General features: G+C 42.1%; 1 protein-coding gene across 1 annotated transcript in view; it reads right to left on the bottom strand.

Moving 5' to 3' along the window:
* LOC124019682 (G-protein coupled receptor 22-like) overlaps nt 1-16,105 on the bottom strand; it is a 29,290-nt gene extending 13,185 nt beyond the window's left edge. The window contains exon 1 of the mRNA XM_046335095.1: nt 15,728-16,105. The gene's annotated coding sequence lies outside the window, so the exon portion shown is untranslated. The remainder of the gene's footprint in view (nt 1-15,727) is intronic.
* Nucleotides 16,106-25,413: the final 9,308 nt, after the last annotated feature.

Here is a 25,413-nt window from a genome sequence, read left to right as displayed (position 1 = left end):
AAAGCTATTTAAATTACAGGTTGTAATGCAACAAAATAGGAAAAACGCCAAGGGGGGGGTGAATACTTTTGCAAGGCACTGTATGCAATAGGAGGGCGCACCCCAGTGCTCAAGCTACGTAGCCTGCGCGCCACGCAGGAGTCAGTACGTTGAATAAGAGAAATGTATTGCCTAAATATTATTAAGTCTGATTAAGACGTATATACCAATGTAACAATGGTTGTGAAAATTGCCTTTCTTTCATTGTAGAACCAGTTTATTGTTTAATTGCCAATTGGTTAATTGTATGGTCCTGGGAGGGGCCAAGTACTTTTATTTTGGCTAGTACATTATGATTATGTATTTGTAAAATATGGATTTATAGCAGTCATAAGGGCATGACATCAGCAGAAGGTCGAGGCAGGTTGAAGTGCTCATTTATTTACAGGTCTTGGTGATCCAATTTTGAATGTGCCATGTATTACAAAATACACAAGTAGATTTACAAAATATACACATGCAATACTCGTTGTCAATTGACTCAAATTATGTAAATTAGCCTATCAGAACCTTCTAAAGCCATAACATAATTTTCAGGAATTTTCCAAGCTGTCTAAAGGCACATTCAACTTAGTGTATGCAAACTTCTGACCCACTGGAATTGTGATACAGTGAATTAAAAGTGAAATAATCTTTCTGTAAACAATTGTTAGAAAAATTACTTGTCATGCACAAAGTAGATGTCCTAACCGACTTGCCAAAACTATAGTTTGTTAACAAGGAATTTGTGGAGTGGTTGAAAAACAAGTTTTAATGACTCCAACCTAAGTGTATGTAAACTTCCGACTTCAACTGTATATACAGTGGGGAGAACAAGTATTTGATACACTGACGATTTTGCAGGTTCTCCCACTTACAAAGCATGTAGAGGTCTGTAATTTTTTCTCATATGTACACTTCAACTGTGAGAGACGAAATCTAAAAATAAAATCCAGAAAATCACACTGTATGATTTTTAAGCAATTAATTTTTATTGTATTGCATGACATACAGTAAGTATTTGATCACCTACCAACCAGTAAGAATTATGGCTCTCACAGACCTGTTTGTTTTTCTTTAAGAAGCCCCCCTGTTCTCCACTCATTACCTGTATTAACTGCACCCGTTTGAACTCGTTACCTGTATAAAAAGACACCTGTCCACACACTCAATCAAACAGACTCCAATCTCTCCGCAATGGCCAAGACCAGAGAGCTGTGTAAGGACATCAGGGATAAAATTGTAGACCTGCACAAGGCTGGGATGGGCTACAGGACAATAGGCAAGTAGCTTGGTGAGAAGGCAACAACTGTTGGTGCAATTATTAGAAAATGGAAGAAGTTCAAGATGACGGTCAACCACCCTCGGTCTGGGGTTCCATGCAAGATCTCTCCTCGTGGGGCATCAATGATCATGAGGAAGGTGAGGGATCAGCCCAGAACTACATGGCAGGATCTGGTCAATGACCTGAAGAGAGCTGGGACCACAGTCTCAAAGAAAACCATTAGTAAAGCACTACGCCGTCATGGATTACAATCATGCAGCGCACGCAATGTCCCCCTGCTCAAGCCAGCGCATGTCCAGGCCCGTCTGAAGTTTGCCAATGACCATCTGGATGATCCAGAGGAGGAATGGGAGAATGTCATGACAAAAATAGAGCTTTATGCTCTAAAGTCCACTTGCCGTGTTTGGAGGAAGAAGAAGGATGAGTACAACCTCAAGAACACCATCCCAAACGTGTGGCATGGAGGTGGAAACATCATTCTTTGGGGATGCTTTTCTGCAAAGGGGACAGGACGACTGCACCGTATTGAGGGGATGATGGGTGAGGTCATGTATCGCGAGATCTTGGCCAACAACCTCCTTCCCTCAGTAAGAGCATTGAAGATGGGTCGTGGCTGGGTCTTCCAGCACGACAACGACCCGGAACACATAGCCAGGGCAACTAAGGAGTGGCTCCGTAAGAAGCATCTCAAGGTCCTGGAGTGGCCTAGCCATTCTCCAAACCTGAACCCAATAGAAAATCTTTGGAGGGAGCTGAAAGTCCGTATTGCCCAGCGACAGCCCCGAAACCTGAAGGATATGGAGAAGGTCTGTATGGAGGAGTGGGCCAAAATCCCTGCCGCAGTGTGTGTAAACCTGGTCAAGAACTACAGGAAACGTATGATCTCTGTAATTGCAAACAAAGGTTTCTGTACCAAATATTAACTTCTGCTTTTCTGATGTATCAAATACTTATGTCATGCAATAAAATGCAAATTAATTACTTAAAAATCATACAATGTGATTTTCTGGATTTTTGTTTTAGATTCCATATCTCACAGTTGAAGTGTACCTATGATAAAAAAAAAATACAGATGTCTACATGCTTTGTAAGTAGGAAAACCCGCAGTGTATCAAATACTTGTTCTCCCCACTGTATATGTATTTTGTACTTGACTTGACAAAAACCTGACTTTACTTGTTCTTAGAATGCATGACATGGACGTGACTGGAGACTCGACCTGTTCTGCTTGTGACTCGACTTGAGACTTGGTCCTTGTGACTTGCGACTTGGACCATGTGACTTGAGACTTGTTTGAGACTCGAAAAAAGTGTTATTTGGTCCCACCTCTGGTGGTGTCATCTGCAAACTTGGGTAGTTTGACTGATGCATTATTGGAGGTGCAATCATTAGTGTAGTCTAGAGTAGAGGTGAGAGCAAGCATCCATGCGGTGCTCTGTGCTGAGGGATAAAAGGTCGAAAGGTGATTTCCCAGCTTGGTCAGGAAGTCAGTGATCCACTGACAGGTGGAGCTGGACACATTCACCTGGGAGAGTTTGTTTTGCAGAAATTCTGGGATGATGGTATTGAATGCAGAGCTAAAGTCCACACACATTATCCTTGCATATGTCTTTGGGTTATCGAGGTGTTTGAGGATGTCTTGTAGGCCCATGTTGACAGCGTCGTCCACAGACCTGTTAGCGCTGTAGGCAAACTGCAGTGGGTCGAGGGAGGCGTCAGTGATGGATTTTAGATTGGGCAGTACCAGGCACGAAAGGTTTTCATGATGACTGACTGAGGTGAGCACTACAGGTCTGTAGTCGTGAATATTTAATTGAAAACAGGGGAGAGCTGGTCAGCGCAGTGCTTAAAGCTGCAATATGTAACTTTTTGGGCAACCTGACCAAATTCACATAGAAATGTGAGTTATAGATCTGTCAATCTTCATCGAAAGCACGTCTAAGAAGTGGAAGATCTGTTCTATGTGACCTATTTCTATGCTTGCCATTCTTAAGTTTTGTAATTGGGCTCCTGAGTGGCGCAGCGGTCTAAGACACTGCTTCTCAGTGCTTGAGGCGTCACTACAGACACCCTGGTTTGATTATAGGCTGTGATTGGGAGTCCCATAGGGTGGCACACAATTGGCCCAGTGTTGTCCAGGTTTGGCCGTTGTAGGCCGTCATTGTAAATAAGAATTTGTTCTTAACGAACTTGCCTAGTTAAAAAAAATATTAATAATTTAAAGTTGGTTTTGTACACCAGCTTCAAACAGCTGAAAATACAATATTTTTGGTCATTGAAAATATAGCGGTTTAGATAAAGCGGTTTTTCACAGTGGGTTAGATAAACTGAAATTGGGCAAACTATTAGCATTTTAGCAACAGGAAATGGCAGAGCGATTTCTGCATATTGCACCTTTAAGTGTGGCTGGCAGCATTCCTGCTGTTCTGTTTCCTAAAGAGTCTGTTGATCTCATGCTGTGTGATGACCAATGGTGGGGGAAGAGGAGGGCAGCCTGGGACAGGATGGCGGGGACCTGGGATGGCAGAGGGGTAGAGTAGAGAGGAGCCTGAAGAGGTATGGGGAAGGGAGGGGTGGGATTGAGTAGATGGGTAGATGGGTGAGAGGCGGAAGTGGCAAGGAGGGGGAGGTGGGGGTGGGGGGGTATTGTCCTGGTGATTGATGATCAATTAGCCTTTTAAATGATCAACTTGGATTATTGGAATTGGAACACAGGACTGATGATTGCTGATAATGGGCCTCTCTGTACACCTATGGAGATATTCCATTAAAATCAGCCGTTTCCAGCTACCATTGTCATTTACAACATTAACAACATCTACACTGTATTTCTGATCAATTGATGTTATTTTAATTAACAAAAAAAATGGTATTTTCTTTCAAAAACAAGGACATTTCTAAGTGACCCCAAACCTTTGAGTGTATGTAGCCTGAGAAACAAGGTTCATGAAATTGACATCTTACTAACATCAGAAAACATTCATATTCTGACCATCTCTGAAACACACATAAATAATTTCTTTGATGATGCAGTAGCAGCTATACATGGTTATAGCATATACAGAAAAGATAGGAATGCAAATGGAGGAGGTGTATATGCTATACATGTTCAGAGTAATATTCCTGTTAGGCTGAGAGACGATCTCATGTCAGATGATGTGGAAGTAATATAGCTACAGGTTCATCTGCCTTACCTAAAGCCTATTCTCATAGGAAGTTAGTATAGACCACCGAGTGCTAAAAGTGTCACACCCTGATCTTTTTCACATGTATTTGTGATTGTCTCCACCCCCATCCAGGTGTCAACAATCTTGCCCATTATTCCCAGTGTATTTATTCCTGTGTTCTCTGTTTGTCTGTTGCCAGTTCGTCTTGTCTTGTCAAGCGTACCAGTGTTTTTCCGAGCTCCTGGTTTTTCCTAGTCTCCGTTTTACTAGTCCTCCCGTTTCTGACCTCTTGCCTACCCTAACACTAAGCCCGCCTGTCTGACCACTCAGCCTGCCCTGATCTCGAGCCTGCCTGCCACCTTGTACCGTTTGAACTCTGGTTTATTAACTTTTGCCTGTCCTCGACCTGCCTCTTGCCTGCCCCTTGTTGTTAAATATATTTCAGAGACTCGAACCATCTGCATCCTGTGTCTGCATCTGGGTCTCACCCTGTGCCGTTATAAAAGTCATAATTTGGACTATACAGTATGTGTTAAATGCTCAATAATGTATGTGATATCACCAGAGAGATGTATTATATTTGTTGTGTTTTGTTTCCTTTTTAGACCACAGAAAGAGTAGCCGCTGCCTTGGCAGCAGCTGATTGGGGATCCTAATAAAATACTAATACACTCGCCTGTGTGTGTTATTTGGCCAGCCAAGTATGCAGTAAACAGTGAACAGTATAGCTGGAAGCAAGGTGACACACCACAGACACAAAGCCTAGCAGGCATGTGATTGACAGGCCAGACAGAGATGGGGGGGATGGGGGAAGAGATGAAGACAACCAGCCTCATGTTCTATTTAACAACAACCCAAATAGAGGAGAAACGAGGGGAAAATGCTAGTCCCTGAGGTCATTAAAGTTTGATGGCAGATCCAGCACATCTCCCCAACCAGGAGCAAAAACTCCTAACAAAAAACAAGCAATCAATCAACTGATTTGGCCAAAGTCAAAGGAACCAATAAGATCCCAGGCCTCTCATTACCCATTCAGAAGCTTCATTTGGACTCAGGGGGTGACATGAGAGCCTTGTGTGTTCCTCTGTGCCCTCTTCATTAGTTTGACTCTGTTCAGATTGATTTGTGACTGGAACAAACTTTGCACCAGTCCCACATCATTGTTCTCAGAAAGACAGCAAGTTCTACCACCTCACCTAGCAGGCAACCAATAGACCTTGCTTATGGCTATCAAGCTCATTCAATTTGATCTAACTACTAGCCTCAACCAGCAGATAGAAACATTGTTTTAGAACCTATAATATAATTAAGTGCACACTGTCTTGTTGACAGATTTAACAAATAAACACAAAACACAGTATTTATTAGTCCTAAGTAGAGTTGTGTCACTCTAACCAGAACTCTGCTCCATCTACTACAGTTATGGGGCTCTGTTGCTATGGTATAGGTGAGAGTTGACTGACAGCTAGTCAAGCTCCTATAGTTCCACTGTCACAGGAGGCACATCTATAAACAGATCCGGCTGTCAATGTGACAGGTTCTCATTAAGACACACACACACACACACACACACACACACACACACACACACACACACACACACACACACACACACACACACACACACACACACACACACACACACACACACACACACACACACACACACACACACACACACACACACACACACACACACACACACACACACACAGAGCAATGGCCTTGGGAGACAAAATGGTGTGACATCTGCAAAAGGACAGAGACCACCACTAAATCGAGAGTGAAAATATAGTGATAAAGTGTATTGATAGATGGGTACTGACAGACAGAGGGAGCAAGGGGGAGGGACAGAGAAAGAGAGAGGGGGGTTGGAGAAAGAGAGAGAGTGATAGCGAGAGAGAGAGAAAGAGAATAGCAGGGCTAGAGAGAGAGAGATGGGAAGAGAGTGAAGAGACTGCTGACTCATGGCTGTCTTAGGTGTTTCTAATGTCCGCAGTGAGACAATCGATCAAAGGCTTAATTTTCCCACTCAATTCATCCCGCAGTGCTAACCGCTAGCAGCCACCAGCTGGGCCAGCAGCCTCCCTGGAAGCCAACCAACACCTAGCAGAAAAAGCAGCCTGTCCAAGCCCAACACAGAGCATGCTACTGCCAGCTCAATGCAAAGAAGCCAAATGAGAAAAGAAATGTAGCTGCCTAGTTCACTCTATTTTCTCTGGACAGTCATCAATAGTAAATAGAAATATTCATACTACAGCTAGCGCTACTGGGATATGCTATTTAAATCTGACAGTAAAATAATAGAATACGCTCCACCTGTCATTTTCACTTCTGCTCAGTTTGCTTAATGCAGACCCCCACCACCCAACCATACACTGATATACACACTCACATGTACACACACTGCCTACTGCGTCCCGCCTCAGAGATGGCTACGTCACACACGAGCACACACACGCCATATTGTGCCACCAATACACACAGGCTATCCCACCATCCACTGCTTCAAACCCCCACACAGGAACGTATCCTCTATCCCACATCACCACCAACAAACCACACAAACCTACTCCCCTTTGAATATTTATAACCATCTGTGGTAACTTACATCTTGTGTGTTTAAAAGACTGCTGGATCCCATCCACCTGTTTGAGAGTGAGAGTGAGACAGAAAGAGAGAAAAAGAAAGGGGGGATGTAGGGAAAGAGTGATGAATGGGAGGGAGTTATAGAGTTGCAGATGGATGTTGAGTCGTGTAATCGCTCGAGGGGAATGTTTGAGCCCTATTCACTCCCTCTTTCCAGCTCTCATTTGACCACTCCCAAACCCTCCTCCTCTTCTCTCCTCTTTCCCATCCATCATGCCTCCACCTTCTCTTGCTCGTTTTCTCTCTCCATATTTTCAGTATCTCATCAATGTATTGAGATCTTTAAAGCTCTTTCTGTATCAGCTATAATATCAATTAAAAACAGATTTCCAATGGAAATCTCTGTAATCACAATTCTACTAATTTCTATCACCAACATGTTGTATTTCCTTATAAACACTAATACTTGCTCTTTAAAAGAGCCTTTGATTCCCACTATCTCTCTCTGCCTTACTCACACAAAAGGACACAGATGGCCTAACACCTACACAAAACAGCCCACCCAGCAACACATTCACATGCCTGAGGTGAACCCAAATCCTGTCCAAAATGGCCCTGGTACAGTAAGGCAGAGGAACCCCTAAGGATAGCTATAGATGAAGAGGACCTTGATCTCTAGGTAAGCCTTGGGTCCTGGGGAAGTGTCATCATTATCATGTGTCGGCTTATCAGATTGTTGTCAATGGAAGTTGCTTTAGCATCCGTTATAAAACCTTCTCACATCACATAACTATCCCCAGCCCGAGAGACCAAGTCTGTCATTTAGCCATTACAAGTACCAGCCCATCAATAAGGCCAATCAAGACCGCAATGCAATCAAGCCTCTTTAAAAAGGAGAATGAATCCAAATCAGGCGCCACTGAGTCACTGTATAATCAAGCTATGACGGAGAGGGTTTAAGCATAGCAGGCCGCATGGAGAGAAATTATGATGCTGGTAGGTTGTGTATTCTAGCACAATGTGATATGTAGTGCTGTTGAACAATAACTTAGTGGATTATAATTACATTCATTAGGATACATTTTTTTCTCCCATAATTACTCCCACATTACTTGAGGGGTTTCAAGTGCTAAGCGGTGCTAAGCAACGGTGGTGTCACAAACCTTTCTGTCATGAGGCGTGAATGAGTTCCGTCTGGGGCACAAATGGCCATTTTAGGTGAAAAGAACATGACAATCTCATAAATTTTGAGGACCAGCTTCACAGAAATTGCACTGTTTACCAAGAAAAGCATTCAAATCCTGTGTATTTTTCTGACCTGGCCTGGGTTTCAAATACTTAAAAAATGTATTCAAATACATTGAGCTTGGCTTGAGTCTACCTGGCGTGCCAGATGGGGCAGGTTTGCAATTTTAGTAGGCTACTCTTTCCTGTTGGTTTATTAAACCAGACAGGCTCAAACAAGTATTTGAATCAAATTCACATGTATTTGAAACTCAGGTGTGGTATTTTCCCCATCCCCCCCCCCCCCCCCCCCGACATGAAAACTAAAGTTTTCGCAGACAGTATGCCACTTTTAGGAAGTGTTTATGTATGAATTCGTCCCAGATAAGCAGGCTGCTGGTGTTGGGACGGAGGTGTAGTTTTGTTTTTGTTTCACCATACGCCAGAGTCCCATTGTAACATTACAGTTCAACATCTGCCTGAACAAGCCAAGGGAGAGAGAGAGGGGGGGAGAGGGAGAAGGAGAGAAAAACAGGAACAGAGAGATGGGTAGATCAAGAGAGGTTACATTTTTAGAGCAAAGGGAAAGAAAGAGAAAAGGACAGAGGATAGACACAGTAGCAGAAAGGCAAGACAGACAGACAGACATGACAGATATGAGAGGCCTAAGTAGGGTTAAAGTGATGAAGTTAAATCTCTCCAGAAGGCAATTAGAGCTCAATGAATCCCATCTATCTCCTGCAGACAGGGCGTCATTTGGGCAGGAGGGGAGGGCCACTACTGTCATCTCCCTCACTCCCTCCGCTAGGCTATCACACTGCAGTGACAGACCTCAACAACAGAAGGAAAGGGAAACCAGCACCATACCGTCCTGCATGTGGCCTTGTCATACTACACATGTACACACACATACAGACACACACACACTCTCACACCCATGAACGGATGCACACGGGCACACATAACACGGACACACCCACATGCACACGTTCACACACACGTGGACACACACAGCAAGCACACACACGAATGCACTCACACAGACACATGAATGGATAAAAAAGCACACACATTTGTGTTTTATCTCCCCACTTTCACAGCGATCTCCCCCTCCTTGATGGCATATCTCTCCTTAGTGCCTCCCTCAACCTCACTGGCGATTTATCTTTCCATCTTTCCATTTTGTCTGCTTTTCATGTGTCCCTCCCTCCCACCCCCTCTCCTTACTTTTATCCTATCTAGCTTTGGATCACACACATCTCTCTCACTTTCTCGATGTATTTATTGTGTGGTGGAGAAATCTCTTCTCGTCACTCATTATCTTGGATCAGTGAATTAATTGCAATGTGCTTCTAATTTCACATAGCCACCTCACTGCTTTACACAGGGGAAAAGTCTGCACAGTAGAACTGTGTAAAACTGAACCCTCTTCATATTCATTTGCATTCATCCAACCCTGTTCAAACCTTCTGAGTCAGAGAGAGAAAAGATTAGAGATGGTTTTGGATGACTTTAAATATCCGGCCATGAAGAATAAGCCGAGGCTGCGGATCCGTACGTAACCGTCCTGCCCCCCTGGATCTTTTTTTCCCCAGAGCTGAAGGTCCGATTCAAGTTCTGCACATGTTATTTTACGTATCTGCTGCTCTACCTCCCCTTCACGTTTCTCTCTTTATTCACCTTCTTCTGAACCCTCAACCAATTTGATCGACATGATGATGTAGCCTGTCTCGGCCTTGTATTACTAAGGGTAATTTTGGACGAAGGCTGCCACTTTCTCCGTCTGTTGTAACTAAGGATATTGCAGCAGCATAAGCAGGGCGCAGACTACACCTTGCATTTGGGGAAAAACAATCTGATTTTTAAACAGACACATACATTTGCGATGATGTAATCTTTATAGTTATGCTGCCATATTGTATCCTGAAAAAGAACACTTATACTTTGACTGCTTTTCTGCTCCCTACCATGCCAATGTTGCAATGATGATGAAAAAATGTAATTAAATCATTATTTAGACTGCATGTCTGTGTCTTGCTTGTGTTTGATATGCTGCCTAAATAGCTGCATGTACTCCCTTCTGAAAAAAGAACATGACATTGCTAATTAGACTGCCTGTTTGTGTCATGCTTATGTTTGCAATAGCCTAGCCTACTGTTCCAACAGTCAAAGAAGTTTGTTAAACAACATATGGATCATGTGCAACATGTCGAAGTTGGTAGACTACAACAGGACAAGACGTCCGATCATTAAAGCGGCAGCAGAGTGAGCAGCAGCTATGCAAAAATATATATATACGTACTGTAGAGACCTCTCGGATGTTTAGTTGGCAGGAAGAAAGGTCCAGGAAAAGTTGGATCTGCAACCACTCTGTTAAGAATAATAGTCTCCAGCAGTCTTAGAAAATAGCTGGAACCAGTGAGTCTGTGTACTGTAGGCCCTCAGATTCACAACACAAAAGCCCATCAGATATATCAACACAGATGAAAACATACTGTATGAACACATTCAAAACCACAAATGACTTAACCGTAGACAACTGCCTTAAACAACAACCTTTCTTAGCCTTTCTTATTTCTGATGTCCCTAGACTTCCAGGCAAATTGTGACTCTCATGATGTTATGAACATCAGAACATTCAGTGCATTACAGAACAACTGTAGGAGAGAGCAAATATTTTACTCATTGTACAGGAATCAAATATGACAGCTTCACTCAATTACTGCAGCAGCTAGCTGTAGAGTGACACATTTGTAAAAATATATTCCCCCACCACATCCACCATCAAATCCTCTATGAATACACACACGTGCACCACATCATGCACAGAAAGACAAACACCAAACAAACACTCTAGTGTGCAAAATTGTAAATAGTATGCACACACACGTTCTTTCTCTCGCTCGCACTCTCTCTCTCTCTCACACACACACACACACACACACACACACACACACACACACACACACACACACACACACACACACACACACACACACACACACACACACACACACACACACACACACACACACACACACACACACACACACACACACACACACACACACACACACACACACACACACACACACACACAGGGCCGGCTCCAGGCATAAGAGTCATAAGTGTTTTTTAAATGTATTTTTATAGTCAGCGGGGGTCTCAACTTACTTTTGAGAGTTAGAATAGTAGAAGTATAGTAGAATAGTAGAATAGAATAGTAGAAGACTCAAGGTGCAAGTTCGAAATTTGGGTGTGCATCAGTAGTTCTCTTGTTTTGTCAGTAACTGACAGTCACTCAATTAGCCATGTCAGCTAACAATTTTTACATTGGTAAGTTAGTCTAGATAGTTATCTAAACTTTTAGTAATCATGGCTGAATACCAACCAGGCACACTGGGCGTGTGCCCAGGGGCCCTGACCTCCAGGGGGCCCCCATTGATTTTGCTAGTCACTCCCACTCAGATATCATTCCATGACATAAGTCATGACAAAATGTGTAGAATAGCGGGAAATTAGCTTTAAAACATTATCGCTGCCCCATGAAAACATGTGTAGAACTGCAGAAAACCTGCAACATATTCTCTATGCCTGCCCCATGGCTAAATGTGTAGAATTGCAGAAAATTAACATTAAAACTCACGTTTTTCTCTCTGACGTCAAGAGGGGGGAGCCACAAAAGGAATGTGAGTGGAATGGGAATAGTTTTTTTGAGACAATCCCTTTGGGTTTCACAACAGGGACTCCCCAAGCAACAATACAAATGAGGAGAAAAGCAGCTCCTATAACACACAACTGATTGCATACAAATACACAGGCAATGTAAAATACTGTGTGACTACACAGCCTCTTTGATAACAGTAGGCCTATCGGTTATAGAGATACTTTAAATTAGTAATCCATAGGCTAGTTCTGAAACAAAACACTCAGATGCTAAAGAAGTTTATATAGTAGCTTAGGCCTATATAAACACATACATACAGTGCTAGTCCAAAGTTTGGACACACCTACTCCTTCAAGAGGTTTTCTTTATTTTGAATATTTTCTACATTGCAGCTTAATAGTGACGACATCAAAAACTATGAAATAACACATATGGAATCATGTAGTAACCAAAAAGGTATTAAACAAATCCAAATATATTTTAGATTTTAAAAGTATGCACCCTTTGCTTTGAGGACAGCTTTGCACACTCCCATCATTCTCTCAATCAGCTTCGCCTGGAATGCTTTTCCAACAGTTGAAATAGTTCCCACATATGCTGAGCACTTGTTGGATGCTTGTCCTTCACTCTGCCGGCCAACTTATCCCAAACAATCTCAATTGGATTGAGGTTGGGTGATTGTGGAAGCCCAGTCATCTGATGCAGCAGTCCATCACCCTCCTTGGTCAAATAGCGTGTAATTTTTCTGTTGAAAAACAAATCATAGTCCCACTAAGCGCAAACCAAATGGGATGGCTAGCCATGCTGGTTAATTGTGCCTTGAATTCTAAATAAATCACAGACAGTGTCACCAGCAAAGCACCCCCACACCATCACACCTCCTCCTCCTCCATGCTTCACAGTGGGAACCACACATGCTGAGATCATCCGTTCACCTACTCTGCGTCTCACAAAGACATGGCAGTTGGAACCAAAAATCTCAGATTTGGACTCACCAGATCAAAGTACATATTTCCACGGTCCAGTCCATTGCTCGTGTTTTTTGGCCCAAGCAAGTCTCTTCTTCTTATTGGTGTATTTAAAAGCGGTTTCTTTGCAGCAATTAGACCATGAAGGACTTATTCACGCAGTCCCCTCTGAACAGTTGATGTTGAGATATGTCTGCTATTTGAACTCTGTGAAGCATTTATTTGGGCTGCATTCTGAGGTGCAGTTAATGAACTTATCCTCTGCAACAGAGGTAACTCTGGGTCTTCCTTTCCTGTGGAGGTCCTCATGAGAGCCAGTTTCATCATAGCGCTTGATGGCTTTTGCGACTGCACTTGAAGAAACTTTCAAAGTTCTTGACATTTTCCAGATTGACTGACCTTCATGTCTTAAAGTAATGATGGACTGTCATTTCTCTTTGCTTATTTGAGCTGTTCTTGCCATAATATGGACTTGGTCTTTTACCAAATAGGGCTATCTTCTGTATAACACCCTTAACTTGTCACAACACAACCGATTGGCTCAAACGCATTAAGAAGGAAAGAAATTCAATAAATTAACTTTGAACAAGGCACAACTGTTAACTTCTTGGCGCACCCATCCCGTTAGCGGGATCATTTTCGTCAACATCCTCTGAATTGCAGAGCGCCAAATTCAAATTAAACTACTAAAAATATTTAATTTTCATGAAATCAGAAGTGCAATATAGCAAAACACAGCTTAGCTTGTTGTTAATCCACCTCGTGTGTCAGATTTCAAAAAAGCTTTACAGCAAAAGCTATCCAAGCGTTTATGTTAGGACATCGCTCTCAGCAGACAAAACATCACAAACAGCTAGCAGCAAAGTAGATTGGTCACGAAAGTCAGAAAGGCAATAAAATTAATCACTTACCTTTGATGATCTTCGGATGTTTGCACTCACAAGACTCCCAGTTACAAAATAAATGTTCCTTTTGTTTCATAAAGACTATTTTTATATCCAAAATACCTCCATTTGGTTGGCGCATTTTGTTCAGAAATCCACAGGCTCGAGCGGTCACGACGTGGCAGACGAAAATTCCAAATAGTATCCATAAAGTTCGTAGAAACATGTCAAACGTTTTTTATAATCAATCCTCACGTTGTTTTTACATTAAATAATCAATAATATTTCAACCGGACCGTAGCTTTTTCATTAGGAGAGAGAGAGAAATTGTCTGCTCCAAGCTGTTGCACATGCAAAACTCTGCTGGCACCCAGCAATCCACTGACGTAATGTGACCGTTCTCGCTCATTTTTCAGAATAAAAGCCTGAAACTATGTCTAAAGAAAGTTCACACCATATGGAAGCCATAGAGAAAGGAATCTAGTTGATATCCCTTTAAATGGGGGGAAGGCATGCAATGGAACAGGGAGATTTGTTTCTCTTAGGCATTTCCTTGTTGGATTTCCCTCAGGTTATTGCCTGCAATATCAGTTCTGTTATACTCACAGACAATATTTTGACAGTTTTGGAAAGTTTAGTGTGTTTTCTATCCTCATCTGACAATTTTATGCATATTCTACATTCTGGGCCTGAGAAATAGGCAGTTTCATCTGGGTACGTTTTTCATTCAAACATCAAAATAACGGCCCCTACACTCAACAGATTAATTGAAATGCATGAAGCTGGTTGAGAGAATGCCAAGAGTGTGCAAAGCTGTCATCATGCAAAGGGTGGCTACTTTGAAGACTTTCAAATATAAAATATATATAAAATATATTTTGATTTGTTTAACACTTTCTGTTTTCCACATGATTCCATGTGTTATGTGTTTTGTATTCACTATTATTCAATAATTTAGAAAAAAAGAAAAATACCCCCCCCCACCCCAAAAAAAACTAACCTTGGATTGTGTAGGTGTGTCTAAACTTTTGATTAGGGCTGTATAGTAGGCAGCCTATAGGGCAGGGATATAATATGGACGTGTGATTGTCTGATAGTACTCTATACATTTAGGTGATAAATGGATGCAGAATGCATGAAAACAAAGCTGTTTTACAACAGTAGCGCAACTGACTACCTAAAGGACTCTTTAGACTGAGTGCTACTAGTCCATCTAGTCTATGCTGTAACATGGCTCTTCTCTCATCTTCCTTAATTTTGCCTTTGTGGGACAAACTTAAACAAAATGCATTCATGGAATGAATTACGATTTTCTTTTTTAAATACCCCTGCTATGTGACAATCAGTGGTGTTTGCAATGACAATATGCCTCTATAGTAGTCTAACATTTAGCCTACTTGCCACAATGAAGCATACAAAAAAAACTAGACCATGTACTATTACAGCATACACAGTAACAACTATGCACTTGGCGACTTATGTTTATTTGTCGTTCCAAAGCATCCATAAAAACAACCATTCGACAGAGACACTCCTCGGCAGGACAGGCTTTGGTAAGCATCCCATTACTGCCATGGCTACGTTAGGTTACTGAGCTGGTAATGACGCTCTATGGACGTCTCTTCCCGACCCTCTGGGCTGATCGCACACTTCTACCGACTCTGCGTCCTTGCCATGTGGCCTGAACTGCAACATGTGTGTTAATGTTGCATAATTCAACATTTTTCAATTCAACAATTTCTTCCAACTTCTCTTGTATCAATGTCTAAAACAAACAAATTATCCTTCAATAGATAAATGAACTCTCAAGATGCAGTATATATATATATATGTAGAGGATAACATGGCGGAAGGCTAACGGCAACCTATAACCTATATAGAATTATAAACATAATGTAAATGGTTTAGCACTTTTTTTTACTTACCTCCTTTCGCCGGTTTAGGAGGGGAATTCCCGCTACATTCTACTGCAGGTGTCCGCGCGCTGCGCTATCTCTCGCGTGCACAGAGCACCAAAGCTCCAGGACAGCCCGCTTTCAGCGCGCGACGTGACCGGAATAATTTCGCGCCTTTAGCGCGGGATTGGTACGAAATCCTCCACGGGACAAGAAAGAGAGGTTAGTACCGACCTTTTTCTGCTCATAAATCAATTAATTTCTCAACCTTTTAGCGTTTTCCCTCTCTAGACGAAATCAGCTCATTGTCTCTACACAGTATGAAGCATCCCACACATGGATCAATCAACGAAACGCATAGATTACACATGCACTGCAGCTGGTTGCCGCTCATAGAAGCGCAGCCAATCCAACCCTTCTCCAATATGGTCACTATCTGCAGGCATAAAGGAAGGCATGTAGGAAGGGGAGGCGGGTGGAGAAGGGGGGATTGAGCGCTATAGTTGGAGGGGGAATGGAATATGAGGGAGGGGGTGTGATGGGTATTGTTACAAGGACAACCTGAGATTCCTCAAGGGTGAATGCTCCCCAATAGTGATTCCTGAAACATTTCTGCTCCCTCTCACACACAATACAACACTATATTACACCACCTCCACCTTCTCTATCTCTCAGGGTGGGTATGTGAGGACAAGATGAAAGAATGGCAGGTCCGCTTGAGAAAAAATGGCCACGGTTTTCCTCTCTATTCAACAGATATTGTATTCAGACAATGTTCCGTTTCATTTGGTTATTTTCCTCTATTTCCCCCTGTATTTTCTAGAGGTGAGAGCTCCCCACAAGCAATCACACTGCCTTGAATATGAACGGGTGTCAGTGACGAGTGCAAAACTGAATTACTTTACACATTGTCTGATGTCAGACCCTGGCACAAAAATGTCAGTCATTGTCTATCCATATCAGACGTCTCAATCTCAATCTGTGAGAGGGTGAGAAGTTAAACCAAATAAATGATAAGATGACTCTGTCAACATGTCAGAGGGATGAATAGGATGAAGAATAAAATAGGTGGCATATAAAAGGGAGAAAGCTGGAGGTTTTTATGTAAACCTGTCAAAAATATGAATTTATGTCCAGTAAATTGTCACACTGACTTCATGATGAGATGCCATATAAATGAAGCTCAATGTTTATACATTTACATTTACAATTCAAACACTTCTTCCCTGTAAAACAAGGTAGTGTTTAGTGGATAATATCCAGTGGCGACCCATCATTCAGGGCAGATGGGGCAGAGCCCACATTTTTTGATTTTTTGGGGGGAGGGGCCTGCCTGTTTTGCATGTTATTTTGGCATTAATATGTGTCGCATATCAGTTTAGCAAACAATGTAAAAAAATATATAGATATATCATTGAGTTAAAAAAGTTGCATACAAACATGGTCTCGTCTTTGTTTTCTTGGGTAAGGCAACTCCAAAATGCAGGTGTTTCAGCCTAGCTCAGTACTTTCCGTGGTGGTGGGGCAAGCCAGTAGAAAATACGGAGCATTGAGCGGTGTTCTGTCATTCATGGGGATACTACTTCACCACCAAGTCTAAGGATAGAGCTCTAAAATTCCTGCCCCTTGTGTGCTGCTATAGAGTTACATTAGTAGTGCCCATCCAAGAAGGCTCAAGGTGATTGGCCCCAGATAAAATGACATCTAATCACGTTATATCTACAGTAGCTTTGATTGGACAACATCATACTTCCATACTTTTTAGCTAGCAGTCATCATGATGAATCAATCTGACAATCTACTGGCAAATCCTTTTTAATCCTTGTCATATGAAGAGAATTAATGAAGAGAAATTATAGATCAAACGTATCTGTGCACATCGGCCATTGGACATAAACATTACATAGCAAGTTGGAAATCACAAATTCAACAATGAGTGGTTTGGAAGGAATCAGTGGCTAACGGCAAACATTACAAAGCAATCATTAGCCTGTTATTCAGTGGAGTGGCTGTGTGGTCCCAAGTCTAAGATTAAGGGTCTCTTTTCCTAGTTTAAAATTATAAACATCAAAACAACTGTTAATTCAGAACTGCAAAATATGACTTTAGTGAGTTCAAGACAACTGGCAACTCTGGAGAAACGAGCTACGACTGAGAAAATACGTTTTAAACTTTCATCCAACTTGTAATTGTAAATTTGGACCTCGGGCATCTTTCTAAAGCTACGACCTGAAAATCACTGACGTCATCATGATTCAACCCTTTTTTCCAGAGTTCCCAGTTGTCTTGAAAGCACCATAAATCCAGAGAATGCCAGACTTTGATGACAAAGTCTGATGACAAAATTTGCCCATGAAAGGACCGCCGTGCCACCTTCCTGTTCAAGTGAGCACAGCACAACAAGGTGAGACTAAAAATGTCTTGTATGCTGCTGCATAAATTATGTAATATGCCAGGGAGATGTATACTGCAGCTAAGAAAGTAATAGTAAGTGTATGTTGTGTAGTAAGCTGTTAGTAGCCCATGTGCCTCACCCTAATTATTTGGTCTATTTTCACCTCTTAATTTAGCCTACTTTTCTGACTTGGTGGTGCACATGTAGCCTATAACCTGTTTTTGAGAAATGTAATCATTGAATATTGTAAGAGATTTCATTGTCTGCTTAAATGTGTCACGCATCCTCCTGCTCTCTCTCTCTCTCTCTCTCTCTCTCTCTCTCTCTCTCTCTCTCTCTCTCTCTCTCTCTCTCTCTCTCTCTCTCTCTCTCTCTCTCTCTCTCTAGCCAGGCTGCTCATCATTACACACACCTGTCACCATCATTGGGCGCAGCTGCGCAATATTGGACTCACCTGGACTCCATTATTTTGTTGATTACCCCCCTATATCTGTCTGCTCCCTGTGTCAGCATTGATGTGGTTATTTTTCCCGACGCTGTTCCTGTTCTATTTCATGCCCGTTGTTTATTAAATGTACTTGCTTCTCGTCTCCAACGTCGATCCTCACAGAAGGCTGACACCACGAAAGGAAGAATCAGAGAGTTTTTTTTGTTTTGGTTGGTGTTGGGTCCGGGTGCCGTCGAAACGGGGGTGCCTCAGGTCGCTCATCGGTCTTCCATGCTTTAGCTGGCTCAAGAGGTCTTCTTGCCTCGGGTGGCTCGGCAGGCGCCCACCTCACGTCATGTTTCAGCCGGCCCGTCAGGCTCCCATGACTGAGTGGGATCGTCAGGCTCTCACACCTCAGTGGGATCGTCAGGCTCTCACGCCTCAGCTGGATCGTCAGGCTCCCACGTCTCAGCCGGCTCGTCAGGTGTCTACGCCTCAGCCAGCTTGTCCAGTGCCCATGCCTCAGCAGTCCCACTTCCCCTCTCTGGCGCTCGATGGTGCCAGGCTTCCCTTCATTACGCACACCTATCACCATCATTACGTGTTACCTGTCACTATCATTTCCCCCTTTATTTTTCCCTACGGTTCTGACTTGAACACTGTAAAAATGGCCCATGTTCTGAATTCTCTTGCTGTACATTTCAAAAGAACTGATCAAATAGTTATGTTGTGTACGTCTGTCCTAGCTCGCTCATTAATGTCTTAATCAAAATTACGGATTGCCTCTTATCCGCTTGTCGTCCCCATATGCCATAGTTTGTACATCTCAATTGTCAGTAGAAACCACATTTGTTTAAGCAAGTCAGCAATATCAGCCATGTTTTTATAAAAGGCAGTAAATGAGGCTGAATGATCTGTTTCGCTGCCAGACAAGGCTCCGCTGATAGCCATTTGTAGTATAGTGCAAATAATGTGTTGTTTAGTGTTGTGTCTTTGCTGGCATGCATCCCACATTTACATTTTTTTGCCCCACCAAGATTTACATGCTACAACTGATAATATCACAGGGAGAAATTAAATATCAATGTGGATAGGGGGCCATGTCTACCAGAGATAGTCTGTGTCCTATGGTGTACTTTTACATTCTCTCTCTCTCTCTCTCTCTCTCTCTCTCTCTCTCTCTCTCTCTCTCTCTCTCTCTCTCTCTCTCTCTCTCTCTCTCTCTCTCTCTCTCTCTCTCTCTCTCTCTCTCTCTCTCTCTCATGGACACACACACACACATGTTTACGTTTTAGTATTCAAAGACGTTCTCTACCAAATCAAAATCAAATCAAATCAAATCAAATCAAATTTTATTTGTCACATACACATGGTTAGCAGATGTTAATGCGAGTGTAGCGAAATGCTTGTGCTTCTAGTTCCGACAATGCAGTGATAACCAACAAGTAATCTAACTAGCAATTCCAAAACTACTGTCTTATACACAGTGTAAGGGGATAAGGAACATGTACATAAGGATATATGAATGAGTGATGGTACAGAGCAGCATACAGTAGATGGTATCGAGTACAGATGGTATCGAGTACAGATGTCTATCGATCAAGTACCGATCGAGTACCTGTCTAACGATCAAACCCATGCCATTGCCAAACGTGCACTAAACCTCACACAGCAAGGGAAAATACAGCAGTGTATTCAGGGAACAGCGGGAAATACAGACCAAGGGAAATGAGGGCAGATAAACAGAGGCCGGAGGGTGCTGCTAGGGAAAATTATGGAGTGAGTTCGGAGGCTCATGTTAGATTAGAACACAGTGATTTGACTGACATCTCTCTCTCTCTCTTTCTGCCTCTTTCTAAAACACACAATCTGGCCTTGTTAACCATCAGTATTGCTGATGACCTCAGTTGTATTAAAATGCAGAATGAGCCAGCGATCATAAGGGCCAGTCAAACGCCCATATACCAGACGCTACACTTGTGTCCTTGAAACAGGGTGCAAAGACACACATGTATACATGCATACACACACGCGCGTGCACGCACACACACACTTGTATAATTGTATCAACCACTTACCTGACCAGGTAAAACTCTGAGCCCTTGCTCTGGGCTAGGGGCATCTTTTAGAGCACAGTTTTTCCTGGTCAGATTACACTGTCAGGAAAACTCTTGACCCTGTATATAGTGTCACATCATAAAGACCTACTAGTGTCCTGTCTGACAGCAGGCCTGACTGCGCCCACATACTAGGTTCAACATGTGGGCGGTGTGCCTTGCATACCCCCTTAAAATATATTTAGTTGAAAAACGAGAAAAAAGCATCAATATTACTGTTTGTCCCTTTTGAGACACCATAGCAACAACATAGACATCCAATTTGTAAGTCGCTCTGGATAAGAGCGTCTGCTAAATGACTTAAATGTAAATGTAAATATACACTTCCTCAAAATAGTCGCAATTAATCGAAGATAAACCAAGATATTTTGTAATACATTTTGACGTTTTTGCAGATGAGGTCTTAGTTGCCAAAGTTGAAAAAAATCTAACTTAGATGTTTGCAAAAAATGTGGCATCTAACAACAATTTGCATGAAAACTACATAATGTTCCAAAATGCATACTTGTGTTCTATCTAGAGCATATTATAGCGAGTATGTACCGGAAGTTCTATAAGCATACTTGGCAGGTCTGGAAAACAAAGCGCACATGGGTGCATACTTTTCCATTCTCTTCACCGGGGAGGGTATCCCATAACAAATTGCAACACAGAGAAAATTCCCACTTCAGAGAAAATGTTCCAGGGGATTAAGGAATAACTTTGTCAAATGTAAGTATTATGTTTATTTATTCACCAAATGATGTTAAAATGTTCAACTCATTTCTTTCATATGAATTCAAATGTTGAGTCATTGCTCTTTACCCGGACAGTTCCTTAATCCTGAATTGGTAAACTTGCTCGCCAGCTAATGATGATTGTAGCAAATCTTTTTTTTCTATTTGTTTTCAGGGGCAGATGGCAACTGATGCCTTCATTTCACTCTATGGCATTGGCCTGGCAGGACAAAATAGTCATTCCTGACTGGTTTAGAGGTAAGTCATTTTAACAACATCTGATTAAAAATGTAGAAAAGGCAGCTAGCTGTGTTCTGTTTAATCTAGGTGCGCTAGCAAACCAAGTTACTTGTGTATTCTTACATGATCAGTCAATAAATGCATGCATTGTCTATTTACCTAATGTTAGCTAACATCTGTCACTTCCCCTCCCCTCGTGTTTCACCATTACATATAAAGAAAACATTTTGAATAATGAAATGATCAATTAAATGTAAATCGGTGACAACTTGATCAAGCCTATGAATATGCAAAGCTGTTTACAAAACCATTGCACATGAACAAAAACATATTTTTTTGCAGTGAAGTAAATGTCTCCTCCCATGGTGTTAGGTTTCTTCTCTGTTCTCCTCAGGTTTAAGCACATCCTACCCCATCACCTAGACAGAATTTTGGATCCTCCCGCCCACAAGGTAAATCACCCTATCCCAGGAGTTTATTCAGCAGTGTGCAACATCACTATGTTAGAAGTAGATCCACACATTATTCTTTATTATGCAGAATTGTCAGCTCATTGTAAGATATGAAGCTCATTCTAAAATACAGATGTGGGCATTTTCTGCCCCAGGGAACTGCACTCTGCATGTTTTTATTCCTGCTCAGCAAAGACCACAATTAGTTGAATGAGGCGTTAGTGAAAGACTGGAAAAAAAAACTGCAAACTCCTGTGTAGAAACAACCCATGGCCTTCGTGACAAAATTTGCCCTCGTATTGAACGTTAATCTCCTCGATGTTGCTCACTTGGGGATGCTCAAAGGTGTATTCTACAGAGCCATTTACTTTATGTTCGTATTCTTATCTTCTATTATTTCTTATTTTTGTTGCATTGTCGAGAAGGAACCTGCAAGTAAGCATTTGGTTGGACCATGTGTATCCGGTACATACAACCAATAAAACTTGAAACTTGACTTGTTTTGTACAAGGGGCTGTGTTCTAAGGATTCATCCATAGATACAGGAAAGCAAATAAAAGGGTTAATACTTATCAAAAATGACAAGTGTTGATGTCTCGGCACTGTTCTGGTTTTGAGGCTCGGGCATCTGGGGGCTGCAGTTACATTTACATTACATTTAAGTCATTTAGCAGACGCTCTTATCCAGAGCGACTTACAAATTGGTGCATTCACCTTATGACATCCAGTGGAACAGTCAGTTCATCTGTCTAATCCCCTGTAAGGAGAGAAAGGCATTAATACTATTACAATGGTGTATTAATTTAATGTAATATATATTCCCGTTTGAAATGCATGCATATCATTAAATTGGACATGTTCTCCTCCATGTTCTCCTATAATGTGCCAGTGTTTGTTTTGTATCCAGTGCATTTATCTTACGTTAGGATGAAGTAGTCTAGGTCTTCTAATCTAATTGTATTGCATCATATCACTTATCAATTAGCTATCAATGCGTAACGTGAATATAAAACCAAACTATCTTGAACATCAGTGTCATTTAATAATATGCATGGATGTAATACATTATATATACAAAAGTATGTGGACACCCCTTCAAATTAGTGGATTCGGCTATTTCAGCCACACCCGTTGCTGACTGGTGTGTAAAATCGAGCACACAGCAATCTCCAATGAAGAGCTCACACAAGCTCACAGAATGGGACTGCCGAGTGCTGAAGCACATAGCTTTTTTGATGCTGACTACGTGATGATGCAGGCTACGTGATGATGCAGTTTCCTGTTCATGTTAGAGGTCATGTCAAAGTATTTAGGTGCTCTGCGGTCTCCCATACTAGACGGTTTTCTCTCTCAGGAGTTCTTGGAAGATCGCCCTTGAAGAACGGGAGAACGCAAGTGCGGATTTTGGAACACAGCTTTCTCAAATCAAATCAAAGTTTATTTGTCACGTGCGCAGAATACAACAGGTGTAGACCTTACAGTGAAATGCTTACATGCTCTAACCAATAGTGCAAAAAAGGTATTAGGTGAACAATAGGTAGGTAAAGAAATAAAACAACAGTAAAAAGACTGGCGATATACAGTAGCGAGGTTCTCTAATTGAATGATAACACTTCATTGAAGAATCCCGTCCATAGTTCCCAGTCCTACTAGGAGTAGTACTGTTGACCAATCACAGATGAAGGGGCGTAGACTTTGGCTACTGAACTTCGACTTGCCTCAAGAAAAAAATGTGTTTGCATGAACAGCCAGAAAAAAACCTGCCGAACACCAAGACGAACGAAAGCGTAAACAAATGGCATCATAATATGTGTGGCAACCTTTTCAACTGGGAAGCATGCAAAAGGCTTTAGGAGATGTGGGCCTCCACCTGCCCAAGCAGCGGAGCATCAAAGAGCCCCAGCACCCCCACTTGTGACCCTGGCACAGTATCAACACAGGAACCCTCACATGGCTCGAGCTCTGGCAACACCTCAGTCAAGAGGACAAGCCTAGCCAGCACCACAGTCACTAGTGGGCGCGCACACACACATGCACGCACGCACGCACGCACGCACGCACGCACGCACGCACGCACGCACACACACACACACACACACACACACACACACACACACACACACACACACACACAGAAACACATAGGCCTATATAAACAGGGATGTACAGACAAGCACGTACATATCCACGCATACACCTACTCGCTCAAACACACAAACATACGCAAGCATGCACAAAAACACACTTGTGTAACACCCCCATGCACGTTCTAGACAGGCTCTTGATCTATGAAACAGCTGTGACCAAAGACCTCAGAAGCTGAGCATCTGTTAGGGACGTGCTGGAATGCACACACACACACTTGACTTGACAAATAAAAGGAGCTAAATGAGTTATCCCACAAAGACAATAGCAAATCATTATTGTCATGATACTTTTAAAACAATCTACTCAAATAAATGACATTCAGGAGGAGTAGTAGTGTTTTTGAAGACAACTGATCTTTCTTTACTTTATTGACTTTTTCACAAAGAACTTAAAGATGAATCCCAGGCACCTGGTCAATAATGGATTTGAGAATTAAATTAGGATGTGCTTTAAGCTGATTTACATTCAGACACAGCTTGCATCGCCTTTGAAGGCCGAGACGCAGTGACAGGAACCTCACGGCTGACCTTATTAGAGCCTCTGAGTGAAGACCAGCTGGAGTGGATAACGAAACTGAGACTGTGCAGTTTAAAATGTCACAACGCTGGTACAGGTGTCAGATCTTAACTTGATGATTATTTTTTTCACAAATCATTTTCCTGCTGTATTAGGAAACTGAAATGAGCTCCGAGATTCTTAGAAAATGAGCAGTTCTCTTTCTCTCCATGCGGGTGCAGTCGAGTCATTGAGATCAGGCCTGCTATCAAAATAATTATTTTCTCTCTTGTTTGCTCATAACGCTAGGCCAAGGTCCTATTACTGCAACATTCAAATGTACAAAAATGTATCTGAAATATAGGCATACACATCAACAACCGTCGTTTTATATACACTGATCAAAAATATAAATGTAAAGTGTTGGTCACATATTTCATGAGCGTGTATGGCGAGTGGTTTGCTGATGTCAGTGTTGTGAACAGAGTGCCCCATGGTGGGGTTGGGTTATGGTGTGGGAAGGCATAAGCTACAGACATCGAACACAATTGCATTTTTATCGATGGCAATTTGAATGCACAGAGATACCGTGATGAGATATTGAGGCATATTGTCGTGCCATTCATCCGCTGCCATCACCTCATGTTTCAGCATGACAATTCACAGCCCCATGTCGTAAGGATCTGTACACAATTCCTGGAAGATGAAAATGTCCCAGTTCTTCCA

This window comes from Oncorhynchus gorbuscha, linkage group LG03 (assembly GCF_021184085.1).
Source record: "Oncorhynchus gorbuscha isolate QuinsamMale2020 ecotype Even-year linkage group LG03, OgorEven_v1.0, whole genome shotgun sequence".
NCBI classification, from domain to species: domain Eukaryota; kingdom Metazoa; phylum Chordata; class Actinopteri; order Salmoniformes; family Salmonidae; genus Oncorhynchus; species Oncorhynchus gorbuscha.
This window is presented reverse-complemented; position numbering and strand designations above follow the sequence as displayed.